The 13,043-nt window shown below is 37.2% G+C and overlaps 2 long non-coding RNA genes across 8 annotated transcripts in view; one reads left to right on the forward strand and one right to left on the reverse strand.

Moving 5' to 3' along the window:
- The window catches only part of LOC109496163, a 237,489-nt gene that overhangs the window by 21,534 nt on the left and 202,912 nt on the right, over positions 1 to 13,043 (forward strand). The gene's annotated exons all lie outside the window — the stretch shown is intronic.
- Positions 1 to 13,043, reverse strand: part of LOC123383075 — a 30,861-nt gene that overhangs the window by 13,853 nt on the left and 3,965 nt on the right. Inside the window, exon 2 of the long non-coding RNA XR_006592387.1 lies at positions 3,634 to 3,732. This is a non-coding gene — a long non-coding RNA (uncharacterized LOC123383075). The remainder of the gene's footprint in view (positions 1 to 3,633; positions 3,733 to 13,043) is intronic.

Below are 13,043 nucleotides of genomic sequence, written 5' to 3' on the forward strand. Positions count from 1 at the left end.
GATGTGATTTTTCGTTCTTCCAAATAAAAGCAAGAATAGCAGATAACAAAATTTTAGTAAAGATATTTTTTGATAAAAATAAATACTTAATATCTCTCCACTAGGCTGTGAACAGCATAGGCAGGGTTTGTGTCTCCAGCATTTGGAACATTACCTGATGTATGGTAGGCACTTAGTTGCACTTGCTGAATAAATTGAGCAGTAATACATTTTTAACTTTTTATTTTGGGATCATTTTAGATTTATAGGAAAGGTACAAATATGAAGTATTTGTGTATACCTTCACCCTGTTCCCCAGCCCTACTATTAACGTGTCAGAAGACTTTGGTTCAACTTGTCAAAAGCAAGAAATTAACACTGATACTATGCTATTAGCCAAACTACAGACTTTATTCAGATGTCATCAATTTTCCCACTATTACCCCCCCCCCTTTTTTTTCTGTTCCAAGATTGAATTCATGATACCACCTGGCATTTTGTATTCATGTTATTTTAGTCTTCTCTAATACTGGATACTAATTTAAAATTTACCTTTTAAGACTACCAATAATTTATAATGTCAAATGGCATGGAACACTGAGAGAACATGTGAATATGTATAAATAAGCTATATTATTTTTCAGTGACTGCAATTTTGCCTAGCATCAGTATGGCATAAAAAAAAATATGAGATTTAAATTTCAATATCTGGAAAGGGAACAATTTCTCTGGCATCTCCTGACCTTTCAAATTCCCTTTATTTTCAAATATAGCTCTACTTATGGACTTTTGTAATATAGTAAAGGCTTGTTTCTTTAGCATTGATAATTTAAATCTACTCAATTGGCAAGGTTAACATAGGCTTCTGGAAAAATATATTTTATAATTTTATTATTGCAAGCAAATTAAATTCCAAAGGAAAGACTTTTAGAAAAGGGCTGGGGTTTTGGAGTCAATCTTCAGATTTTTTTGTGGTAATCCAAGTAGGATTTTTAAAAGTTGCTGGAAAGTCTATCTTGGTTATTTTATGTGCTATTTTCTCCCTAATTTTTTTTAAGCTGCAGATGTCCATGCACCATTTAATTATATTACTGTACTGTCCAAAATTCTTGCCTTTTCTCCATGGAATAAAATATCCTGTGTTTTTCTAAACCATATAGTAAATAATGGTAAATTTTTAAAGCTGAATGGTATTGCCCAACAAAATCTAGCATAATCCTTGGAACAAGCTATGCATTCAAAAAAGAGTTATTGAAAAGCAGAACTCCTAGAAGCAGAGAGTAAAATAGTGGTTGCCAGGGACTAGGGCATGGGAGAAATGGGATGTTAGTCAGAGGGTAGAGACTTGCAGTATAAAATGAATAATTCTGGGCGTCTAATGTAGAGCACGTGGCAGTGGTTATTAATGTATCACATATCTGGCATTTTCTGGAAGAGTCAATCTAAGTGACAACAAAACGAAAGGCAGCTATGTGAGGTGATGTGTGTTAGGTTGATGGGGGTAGTTATTTCACAATGTGTAGGTATATCAAATTGTCACATTGTATACCTTAAACACATACAATTTTTAATGTTTCAGATATACCTCAGTAAGTTTGGGGATAAAAAGAAAAAAGACTTGTTAATGGATTCAGTAATAGGAAACCTGAATGGGGATCAGTGGGAAGTCTTCCCTAGAGCTCTTAAACTCCGTCTCAATCCTTGCCTGCCATCTTGAGGACATAGTGAGAATTGCACCCAATTCTATTTGGAATTACTGGTAATTACTGGAAATACTGGTAAGAGCAAGATCATTTATTCAATCACAAGGAAATTGCGGTTTTTAAAAAGGGACAGGAATTGAGACAGTTATTCAGATAATTAACATGGAATGGAGTTTCCATCTGAAATGTGCTAATTATTGAAACAATTTCAAACAATTTTCAGAAAACAAATTGTCCTGTATTTGATCTAGGAATCTAGAACGCTTTCTTAACTTCAGTATCCATGGGTCAAATGCTGTCTTATCAAGTAGTTGGTTTAGTTTTCTTAAAATGTATAATGCTTCAGCTGGAAACAAACAAACAAAAAGATAATGAAGGACCACTGAGGGAAGAAGATCTGGCAAAGAAACCAAAGGCTGCTTTGCAAGTGGTTAATTCATGCCTCACCCTCAACATTTTTACCATACAATCACATAACGTGAGCAAAACGGGGAGGGTTGTGTTTGTGTTCAAATAATTCTATCTCACCACTGATCTATACCACTCTCTGAATTTTATTTCCTTATAAAATCTTTTTTATAAGAGCACCTAGGTGGCTCAGTTGGTAAACATCTGACTTGGGCTCAGGTCATGACCCACAGCTCGTGAATTCAAGCCCCACATTGGGCTCTGTGCTCACAGCTCACAGCCTGGAGCCTGATTTGGATTCTGTGTCTCCCTCTTTCTCTACCCCTTCCCTGCTCTATCTCTCTGAAAAATATTAAAAAAAATTTTTTTTTTTATATGCACAGGGCACTGTCCCTTTTTCTACACTCACTATTCGAAACTCCAAGGTATCTGCCACACAACAGGTGCTCCATGGGAGTCATGAATGAGGTGGGACCCACACCCTATAAGTCAAGGTCCTTTGTAGGATGATTCCTTCCTTGGCGTCTTTATCCTCTTGCAACCCATTTTCTCTTTATTGTGTCTTTTTGAAACGTCACAGGTATCTTTCTCTGTATTCATCATCCCATGGCTGTTGTGGTGTTGAGCCCACTGCCCTTTGTCTCTCCATCTCCTATCTTATTTCCCTCTCCTGCCTTCCTTACCCTTTCACACGTCTCTAATTCCAAAAACACAGCTGTCTTTTCTTCATTGTGTGTCGCTGCCAGATACTGAGAATACTTGCATCGTCATGGACACATTTTACATGTGAGGATTTGAATGGGTGTGAATATACATCGTGAGGTTGACAAAATCATTCAGATGGAGTGTCAGGGCAGCACATCAGAAGAGGAAACAGTTCTGTGGAGGCAGCTTCCTCAGTATGAAGTAGACTGTCAACAGTTACGGAGATTGTCTTATTAAGTGAGCGTCTTTAACCATTTTTCTTTTGCTCTGGTTGTATCAGTTCCCAAATGATAATGCATAGATCTGTGTAAATGTGGAGGCTGCCAATCTCTACACAATCCCTTTGAAAGCTAAAGTTCCTTAGAAGTGGAAAACATGCTCTACAAGAGTAACTATGTTTCAGGTGTTGTTTGAACTGCCTGATGTTTGAAGAGTTATGTATAACTCTTCTTAAAGCAGCCCTATGATGGAAAACTATATCTCTATTTTAGAAATGAGAAAACTAGAAAGCGTTTGCAAAATTCAAATTCCCCCTAGAGCTTCGAAAGGCATCCTCCAGAGCAAGTACCTACAGAACAAAACTCGAAGTTATAGATCAGGATGTGGACATAGGCACCTGGGCTCTAGAATCGGTCCTCTGCAGCAGTATGCTATGGGTTTATCAGGATGCCTGCTGCCAGTGAACACCTCCTGGGGTGCTTGTAAGAGGAGTACTTCATTGGCTTTGGAAAGGCTTAATATGCTCCAGAAGCCTGCAGTTAACACGGAGAGATGGGGCACGATAACACTGAAAGAATGAATGTCAGACATCAGGAACTGGTTTAGAGGCAATACATACCACCTCGAGCACCAAATCCAGGTTCTCAGGGAGAATGTTCTCATGCTGTGTTTGTGGGAAACGCTCCAGCTGGACAGAGCTCTCCTCACTGAAACCCACCTAAGGAATTGGGTGAAAGGAACATTGGACTTAGGAAAAAATTCTATAGTCCAAACAAAGAGAACCCCTTTTTCAAGCCGTAAAGAAAAATCAGATTTCTGAAAATGGTTGAGAACATAGAAGTAAATTTTATAAAACACCTGATTTGGGTTTCCAATAAAACAGACAAAATTCTATAAAAGAGAGTATACACACACACACACACAAACACACACACACACACACACACACACACCCCTCTGTGATAAGAAACAAGAAAAAGGAGTGACTTTTATGCAGGTAAAAATGAGAAAAAAATCTTGTTGCACAAAGTTAAATAATTCAGTATGATTTACAGCTTTAATAGAAGCAGTGAAGGGTATGCTCAATTGTTCAAAAAATTCTTTAAAAATTTGAGGACAGCTCCTGATCAGAAAAAATAAAAAGTAATAAAAATCAAATATATGAGAGGATAAAGCTTTACTGACCCAAGAAAGACCAGTTGTAAAGAAAATAGACTCCAAATAGCAAGCAAAATGAATGAGAAGCAAGCAACCCCTAGACATAGCCTGATGAATTGTTGTTGAATTTCAGAGAAAGAGAGCACTCTATTTAAGTGTCTAGATTGGCGGGGGGGAGGGGGGGACCAAAATAGAAGCAAACCGAGGTTATTAGAAATGAAATAAAACTAGGGTGCCTGGCTAGTTCAGTTGGAAGAGTATGTGACTCTTGAAGTTGGGATCATGAGTTGGAGCCCCATGATGGGTGTAGAGATTGCTTAAAGAAACAAATAAACCATAGGGGTGAATGGGTGTCCCATTTGGTTAAGTATCTGACTCTTGATTTGCTCAGGTCATGATCTCACAGTTCATGGAATCAATGCCCATGTCGGGCTCTGCGCTGACAATGCAGAACCTGCTTGCGATTCTCTCTATTCCTCTCTCTCTCTCTCTCTCTCTCTCTCTCTCTCTCTCTCTCTCTGCCCCTCCTCTGCTCACACGTTCTCACATGATTTCTCTGTCAAAATAAATAAGCATTAAAAAAATATAAACTTTAAACAAATTAAAAAATAAAAAATTATTACAAAACAAAGGAAACTGGTTTTATACTTTACAACATTAGTGTTACTCTAAGGACACAATTTTTTTTTTGAGTGGTTCTCTTTTTTTAATTTTATTTTTTATGTTTTAAAATTTACATCCAAATTAGTTAGCGTATAGTGCAACAATGATTTCAGGAGTAGATTCCTTAGTGCCCCTTATCCATTTACCCCATCCCCCCTCCCACAACCCCTCCAGTAACCATCAGTTTGTTCTCCATTTTTATGAGTCTCTTCTGTTTTGTTCCCCTCCCTGTTTTTATATTATTTTTGTTTCCCTTCCTTTGAGTTCATCTGTTTTTTTCTCTTAAAGTCCTCATATGAGTGAAGTCATATGATTTTTGTCTTTCTCTGACTAATTTCACTAATTTCATAATACCCTCCAGTTCCATCCACATAGTTGCAAATGGCAAGATTTCATGCTTTTTGATTGCCGACTAATACTCCATTGTATATATATCACATCTTCTTTATCCGTCCATCAATGGACATTTGGGCTCTTTCCATACTTTGGCTGTTGTCAATAGTGCTGCTATAAACATGGGGGTGCATATCTAAGGACACAATTCTTACTACTGGAAAAAATTGTGATCCAAGTTTTCTTTTTCTTAAAAATATTTTTTATTAAAGTAATCCGATGGACAATATTTAAATTTAAGGTGTACAACATGTTAATTCAATACTTTTATATATTGTAATAGGATTGCTATTGTAATGATAATTAAAACCTCCATTTTTATAATGATTTCCTGGAATAATACAGTTCTAGTCTCATCAAAATTTAGGATTATAATATTGTTGTCTATATTCACTATAGTGTGCATTAGATCTCTAGGACTTATTTACTATTAGTTGAAAGTTTATACCCTTAAACATCTGTTCTATCCCCTCACTCCGCCCCATCCCATCCCCTGGTAACCACCATTTTACTCTGTTTTTATGAGTTTGGTTTTTTTTTTTTTTAGATTCCCCATGTAAATGATATCCTAAAGTACTTGTCATTCTATCTCACTTTTTTCACTTAGTATAATGTGCTCAAGGTCCATCCAAATTGTCAAAAATAGTAGAATGTCCTTCCTTCTCATGGCTGGAAAATTCCATTGTATCTATATACCACATCTTCTTTACCCATTCATCCATTGATGGGCACTTAGGTGGTTACTGTGAATAATGCTGCAATAAATATGGGAATACAAATGTTTTCAATATCCTGTTTTCATTTCCTTTGGGTATCTATTTCCATTATCTTTGGAATTGCTGGATCATATAGTAAATCTATTAGTAATTTTTTGAGAAACCACCATATTTTCTATAGTGGCTGCACCAATTTACATTCCACCCAACAGTGCACAAGAGTTCTCTTCTCTCCATACTCTTGCCAACACTTACCTTTTGTCTTCTTGATGGTAGCCATTCTGACAGATGTGAGGTAACAGCTTCTTATGACTTTGATTTAAATTTCCCTAATAATGAGTGATATTGAGCATCTTTTCATGTACCTATTGGTCCTTTGGATATCTCCTTTGGAAAAATGTCTGTTTAGTTTCTGTGCCGATTTTAATCCAATTTTTTTTCTTACTGAGTTTTAGGAGTTATTTATATATTTTGGATATTAACTCTTTATCCAGTATATGATTTACAGAATTTTTTCCCCAGTTTATGTGTTGACTTTTCATTTGTTGTTTCTTTTGCTATGCAAAAGATTTTAAGTTTGATGTAGTCCCTTTGCTTTTTTCCTTTTTTTGTTCATGCTTTTGATACCTTATCAAAAATAAATCATTGCTAAGACCTATGTCCAGGAGCTCCTTCCTTGTGTTTTCTTCTAGGAATTTTATGGCATCAGGTCTTATGTTTGAATCTTTGATTCATGGTGAATTACTTTTGTGAGCAGTGTAATACAAGGACTCACTTTCATTGTTCTGCTTGTGTGTATTAAAATTTCACAACACCATTCATTGAAGGCATTATCCTTTCCTCTCTGGATATCCTTGGCACCCTCGTTGAATATCAGTTGACTGTATGTTGGGGTCTGGGTAGTTCTGGGCTCTCTGAGCAGGGGAGGGGCAGAGAAAGGGAGACACAGAATCTGAAGCAGGCTCCAGGCTTCAAGCTGTCAGCACAAAGCCTGACGCGGGGCTTAAACCACGAACTGAGAAATCATGAGCTGAGCCGAAGTCAGATATTTAACCAACTGAGCCACCCAGGCACCCCTCTATGTATCCATTCTTATGCCAGTATCCTACTGTTTTGTGTTCTCCTACTATAGCTTTTTTTTTCCTTTTTAAAAATTTTTTTTAATTTTATTTATTTATTTATTTTAACGTTTATTTATTTTTGAGACAGAGATAGACAAAGCATGAATGGGGGAGGGGCAGAGAGAGAGGGAAACAGAATCGGAAGCAGGCTCCAGGCTCTGAGCCATCAGCCCAGAGCCCGACGCGGGGCTCGAACTGGCGGACCGCGAGATCGTGACCTGGCTGAAGTCGGACGCCTAACCGACTGTGCCACCCAGGCGCCCCTATAGCTTTTTAGTATAGTTAGAAATCAGAATTACGGTGCCTCCTACCTTGTTCTTTCTCAGAATTGCTTTGACTGTTCAGGGTCTTTCATGGTTCTATACATTAGAAATATTTTTCTATTTCTGTGAAGAATGCCATTGGTATTTTGATGAGGATTGCATTGAATCTATCGATGGCTTTGGGTAGTGTGGATATTTGAATAATATTAATTCTTTTGATCCATGATCATAGGATGTCATTCCAATTTGTCTCTTGCTTCAATTTTCTTCAACAAAATCTTGTACTTGTCTTGTGCAGATTGTTTACTTCGTTGGTTAAATTTACTCCTAGGTATTTTATTGTTTTTGATACCACTGTGAATGGGATAGCTGTCTTTGTTTCTTTTTCAGAAATTTCATTATTAGCAAGTAGAAATGCAACTGGTTTCTGTATGTTGATTTTATATCCTGCAAACTTACCTAATTTGTTGCTTCATTTCAGCAGGTTTTTTGGGTGAGTCTTGGGGATTTTTTTTCATGTTTTATTTATTTTTGAGAGAGGGATCACAACAGAGGGAGGGGCAGAGAGAGGTGGGATAGAGGATCTGAAGAAGGCTCTGCTCTGAAAGCAGTGAACATGATGTGGTGTTCAAACTCACGAACCATGAGATCATGACTGTAGCTGAAGTCGGATGCTTAACTGATTGAGCCACCCAGGTGCCCCTTGGATTTTCTATATGCAAAATCATATTATCTACAAATAACAATTTTACTTCTTCCTTTCTGACTTGGTTGCCTTTTATTTCTTTGTCTTGCCTAGTTTCTCTAGCTAGGACTTTCAATACTATATTGCATAAGAGTGGTGAGAGTAGGCATCCCTCAGACATGCCTGAGATCAGGCATTCCTGATCTTAGAGAAATGCTTTCAATTTTTCAGCATTAAGTATAATGTTAGCGGTAGGATTGTTGTATATGGCCTTTATTATGTTGCAGTATGTTCCTTTTATACTCCATTTGTTGAGAGTTTTTATTATGAGAGAATGTTGTATTTTGTCAGATTCCTTTTCTGTATCTATTGAGATGATCGTGTAATTTTTGTCTTTCATTCTATTAATGTGACATACTACATTTATTGATTTATATATGTTGAACCATCCTTGCAACATAAGGATAAGTCCCACATGGTAATGGTGTATAGTTCTTTTAATGTGTTCTTAAATTTGGTTTGCTAATATTTTGAGAATTTTTGCATCTATATTCATCAGGGATATTGGTCTGTGTTTTTTTTTTTTTCTTGTAGTGCCTTTATCTAGTTTTGCTATCAGGGTAATTCTGGCCTCATAGAATGAGTTTGGATCTGCTCCCTCCTCTATTTTTTCTTTTTCTTTTTTTTTTTTTTAATTTTTTTTCTCAACGTTTTTATTTATTTTTGGGACAGAGAGAGACAGAGCATGAACGGGGGAGGGGCAGAAAGAGAGGAAGACACAGAATCGGAAACAGGCTCCAGGCTCTGAGCCATCAGCCCAGAACCTGACGCGGGGCTCGAACTCCCGGACCGCGAGATCGTGACCTGGCTGAAGTCGGATGCTTAACTAACTGCACCACCCAGGCGCCCCTCTTTTTTTTTTTTAATTTGAGAAGCATCAACATTAATTCTTTAAATATTTCGTAGATTTTACTAGTGAAGCAGTCTGGTATTGGGGTTTTCTATGCTGGGAGGTTTTTGATTACTGATGCAATGTCTTCATTCATTATCGGTCTATTCAGATTTTCTATTTCTTCATGATTTAGTTATAGTAGGTTGTCTATTTCCAGGAATTTACCCACGTCTTCTAGGTTATTAAATTTGTTGCCATGTAATGTTCATAGTAGACTCTTGTGAACTTAAGTCTTTTTATAGAATCAGTTATATAGTTTTTCTTTCATTTCTAATTTTATTTGCCTCTTGTCTCTTCCTAGTCTAGCCATAGGTTTGTCAAATTATTATCACTACTATTTTTTTTTTTTTAAAAACAGCTCTTGGTTTTGATGATCCTATTTATTTTTTTATTTATTTGTATTGTTTTCTAGTGTCTATTTCATTTATTTCTGTTCTGATCTTTATTTCTCAACTTGTGCTAACTTTGTGCTTAATTTTTTTTTCTTCAGTTCCTTGAGGTGTAAGGTTAGGTTGTTTATTTGAATCTTTCTAATTGCTTAAAACAGGCATCTGTCACTATAAGTTTTCCTCTCAGAACTATTTTTGCAGCATCCCATAGGATTTGATAGGTTTCCATTTTCATTTGTTTGGAGATAATTTTTATTTTCCTTTTAATTTCTTCTTTGACCCATTGTTTTTCAGAAGTGTGCTCTTCAGTTTCCACATATTTGTAGACTTACCAGTTTTCTTCTTATTTATTTCTAATTCATAACATTATGAGCAAAATAGAAAGTTGGTGTTATTTCAATGTTAAATTTGCTAAGACTTATTTTGTGGCCTGTCATGTGATTTTTCTTGGAGAATGTTCTGTATGTACTTGAGAAAAATATGTATTCTGCTCTTGGATGGAATGTTCTGTATATGTCTAAGTCTGTTTGATCTAAAGTACAGCTCAAATCCCATGTTTCTTTGTTGATTTTCTGTCTGGATAATCTATCCTTTCCTGATAATGAGTTATTGAAGCTCCCTACTATTATTGTATTATCTATTTCTCCCTTCAGACCTGTTGCGATTTGCTTAATATAGTTAAGCAAATTTTCTTTTGTTTTCTGATGTTGGGTGTATATATATTTACCTTTATTATATCTTCTTGATTTATGGACCCTTTGATCATTGTATCATGACCTTTGCCTTTTGTTACCAATTATTGATTTTATCAGTCTATTTTGCCTAATGTAAGTATAGCTGCTCCCACTTTCTTTTGGTTTCTACTTGCCTGAAATATCTTCTTACATTCCTTTACTCTGAGCCTAAGTGTGTCTTTCAAGTTGAAGTGAATATCCTGAAGGCAGCAGTTGGGTCTTGGTTTTTTGTTTTTATCCATCCATCTGCTTTGTACCAGTTGACTGAATTTGGTGAATTCAATCCATCTACATATAAAATGATTATTGATAAGTAAGGACTTACTACTGTCATCTTACTGTTAACCTTCTGGTTGCTTTGTATTTGCATTGCTTCTTTTTCCCTCTGTTTCTTTCTACCTTTGTAAATTGATAGTGTTCCATGGTGGTATGTTCTAAAACAATTTTTTTTTTTACATTTTATTTATTTTTGAGAGACTGAGAGAGGGAGACAGAGCACAAGTGGGGGAGAGGCAGAGAGAGAGGGAGACACAGAATCCAAAGCAGGCTCCAGGCTCTAAGCTGTCAGCACAGAGCCCACTGAGGGGCTCAAACTCACAAATCATGAGATCATGACCTGAGCCGAAGTTGGATGTTCAACCGACTGAGCCACCCAGGTGCCCCTCATGGTGGTATGTTCTATTCCCCACCCCACCTTTTTATATTTCATGAATTTATTGTAGATTTCTGCTTTGTGGTTAGTATGAGGCTTAATATAAATCATCTCATAGATAAAACAGTCCATCATTGGCTGATAGCAACTTACCTTCATTTGCCTATAAAGGCTCGACCCTTTTTCTTCTCCTCTTTTATATTTTTGATGTCACAATTCTTTTTATGCTGGCCATTCATTAACAAATTACAAGCATCTGCAGTTGTTTTTCACACTCTTGTCCTTTAACATTTATACTACAGTTAAGTGGTTAATGCACCATTTCGTATAGAATAAGTTTTCCAATTCTAGCTATTTTTCATTTTTACCATAGTTTACATGGTGTTACATAGTGTTATATAGTTTCATGTGTTTTCATGTCACTGATTAGTGTTTTTTTCATTTCAGTTTGAAGAACTCCATTCGGCATTTTCTGAAAAGCAGGCCCAGCAGTGGTGAACTCCCTCAGCTTTTGTTATATTTCTCCTTCATGCCTTTGCCAGATAAAGTACTCTTGTCTGGCAAATTTTATCTTTCAACACTTTCAATATGTCATCCTATTCTTCTGGCCTGTAGAATTTCTGCTGAGAAATTGGCTCAGAGCTTAATTGGGATTCTTTCATAGGGTACTTTTTCTCCCCTGGCTCCCTGGCTGCTTTTAAGATTCTTTATCACTGATTCTTAATCATTTCATTATAATATGTCCTGTAAAAAGCCTTTTGCATTGAGATAATAGGGTGTTCTGTTATTAGCTTTGTAGAAGGATATGTCCAAGTTCTTGCCCGGGGTTAGAAAGTTTGCAGCTATTATTTCTTCAAATAATCTCTCTTCCCTCTTGGGCTTCCCTTCTCCTTTAGGTACACCAATTCTTACATTTGCCTTTCTGACCTAATCTAATAGATCTTGTAGGGTTTTTTTACTTTAAAAAAAAATATCTAAAAATAAATAGATAAATAAAATGGAGTCCATAGGCCTGGGGAAAAAATCTTAGCTCACTTTCCTCTTCTAATTAAATTACTTCTGTATTTCTATTCTCCACATCACTTTCTCTTTCTTCCATCTGGCCTTCCCTGTTACCAATGCTCTCTAGGGCAATCTTCTTATTTATTGCATTCTTTAGCTCCCAAATTGTGTCTTTTTATAATCTTAATCTTTATTAAAGAATTATTTATGCTTAATAATTTTATTCCCTGGATCATTGAATTGCCTTTATAAGTTTTCTTGTAGCTAACTGAAACTGAATTCTTTTATAACAACTACTTTGAATTCTTCCTTTGTTACAATGTAGTATTCCATGCCTTTGAATTTGGTTGCTAAAAAACTAGGATTTTCTTCTTGTGATACCATATTTCCTTGATCCTTGATTTCCCCTCCTCCTTACCCCCCCCCCCCCAGTCTTTAAAGGTATGCACTTCTGCTTTTGTTTGAAGTAGCCAACCCATCCTTAATTAGAAGTTTTAAGCCTTTAGTTCTTACATTCAACAGGTTGGCTGTTAGAAACCTTTTGTTGTCCAGAAGGTGGCGCTATGGTTCAAGTTTGTGGTCTCTCCTAGTAAAGCTGCTACTCCTGCACTTGGGAGTTTCAGGAGCTGGCAGCAGAGTGGCTGGAGGTGTGGGTTTATTTAGCAGGAGGGCTTTGGGGGTACCATGGGTCCGGTAAGGGGTATCTTCCAGTGGGGCAGTCCCAGAGGTCCATGAGCAGACCCCCTGCTGAAGGCCCAGAGCAGATGGCAGGAAACGCTATCCTTCAGTGCCCTTTGAGATTTTTACCTGCTTCCTTTGCTTTCTTCTCCATCCCCTCTGAGTCATAGAGTGTCTCCTTAGAATTCCCCGGGTGCTGCTGAAGAGAAACAAATCACTCCAGCCACAACCCACAATGGGCACAACTGGAACAGCTAGGAAGCCACTCACCACTTTTGCTTTTTCACCTTTTCTGGCAGAGAGGTTGTCCCTTTCCATCTCCTTTGTCTGAGGTAGCTACTGCCCAAAGCCCAGCCACTTGTCCTGTCCCCATGGGGAGGAGGGCCACTCTTTCTTTCCTCAGCAATTTCAATTCCTCTCGACCCCACTCCAATGGCTCTCCAAAGTCTTCCTTCAGGCATGCTGGACTTTGACAAATTTTCCTTCCTATGGGTAGGAAATCCACCCATGGGTACCTGTCCAGTTTTGGACTCTCTGGGTACCCTTTTTCCTTATCCAGGAGAGTGGAGGCAGGGCCGCTCATGGACTCCCTTAGATCCACAGCCCCTGCTGAGGTCTTGTCT

Source organism: Felis catus, chromosome F2, assembly GCF_018350175.1.
Source record: "Felis catus isolate Fca126 chromosome F2, F.catus_Fca126_mat1.0, whole genome shotgun sequence".
Classification (NCBI taxonomy): Eukaryota; Metazoa; Chordata; class Mammalia; order Carnivora; family Felidae; genus Felis; species Felis catus.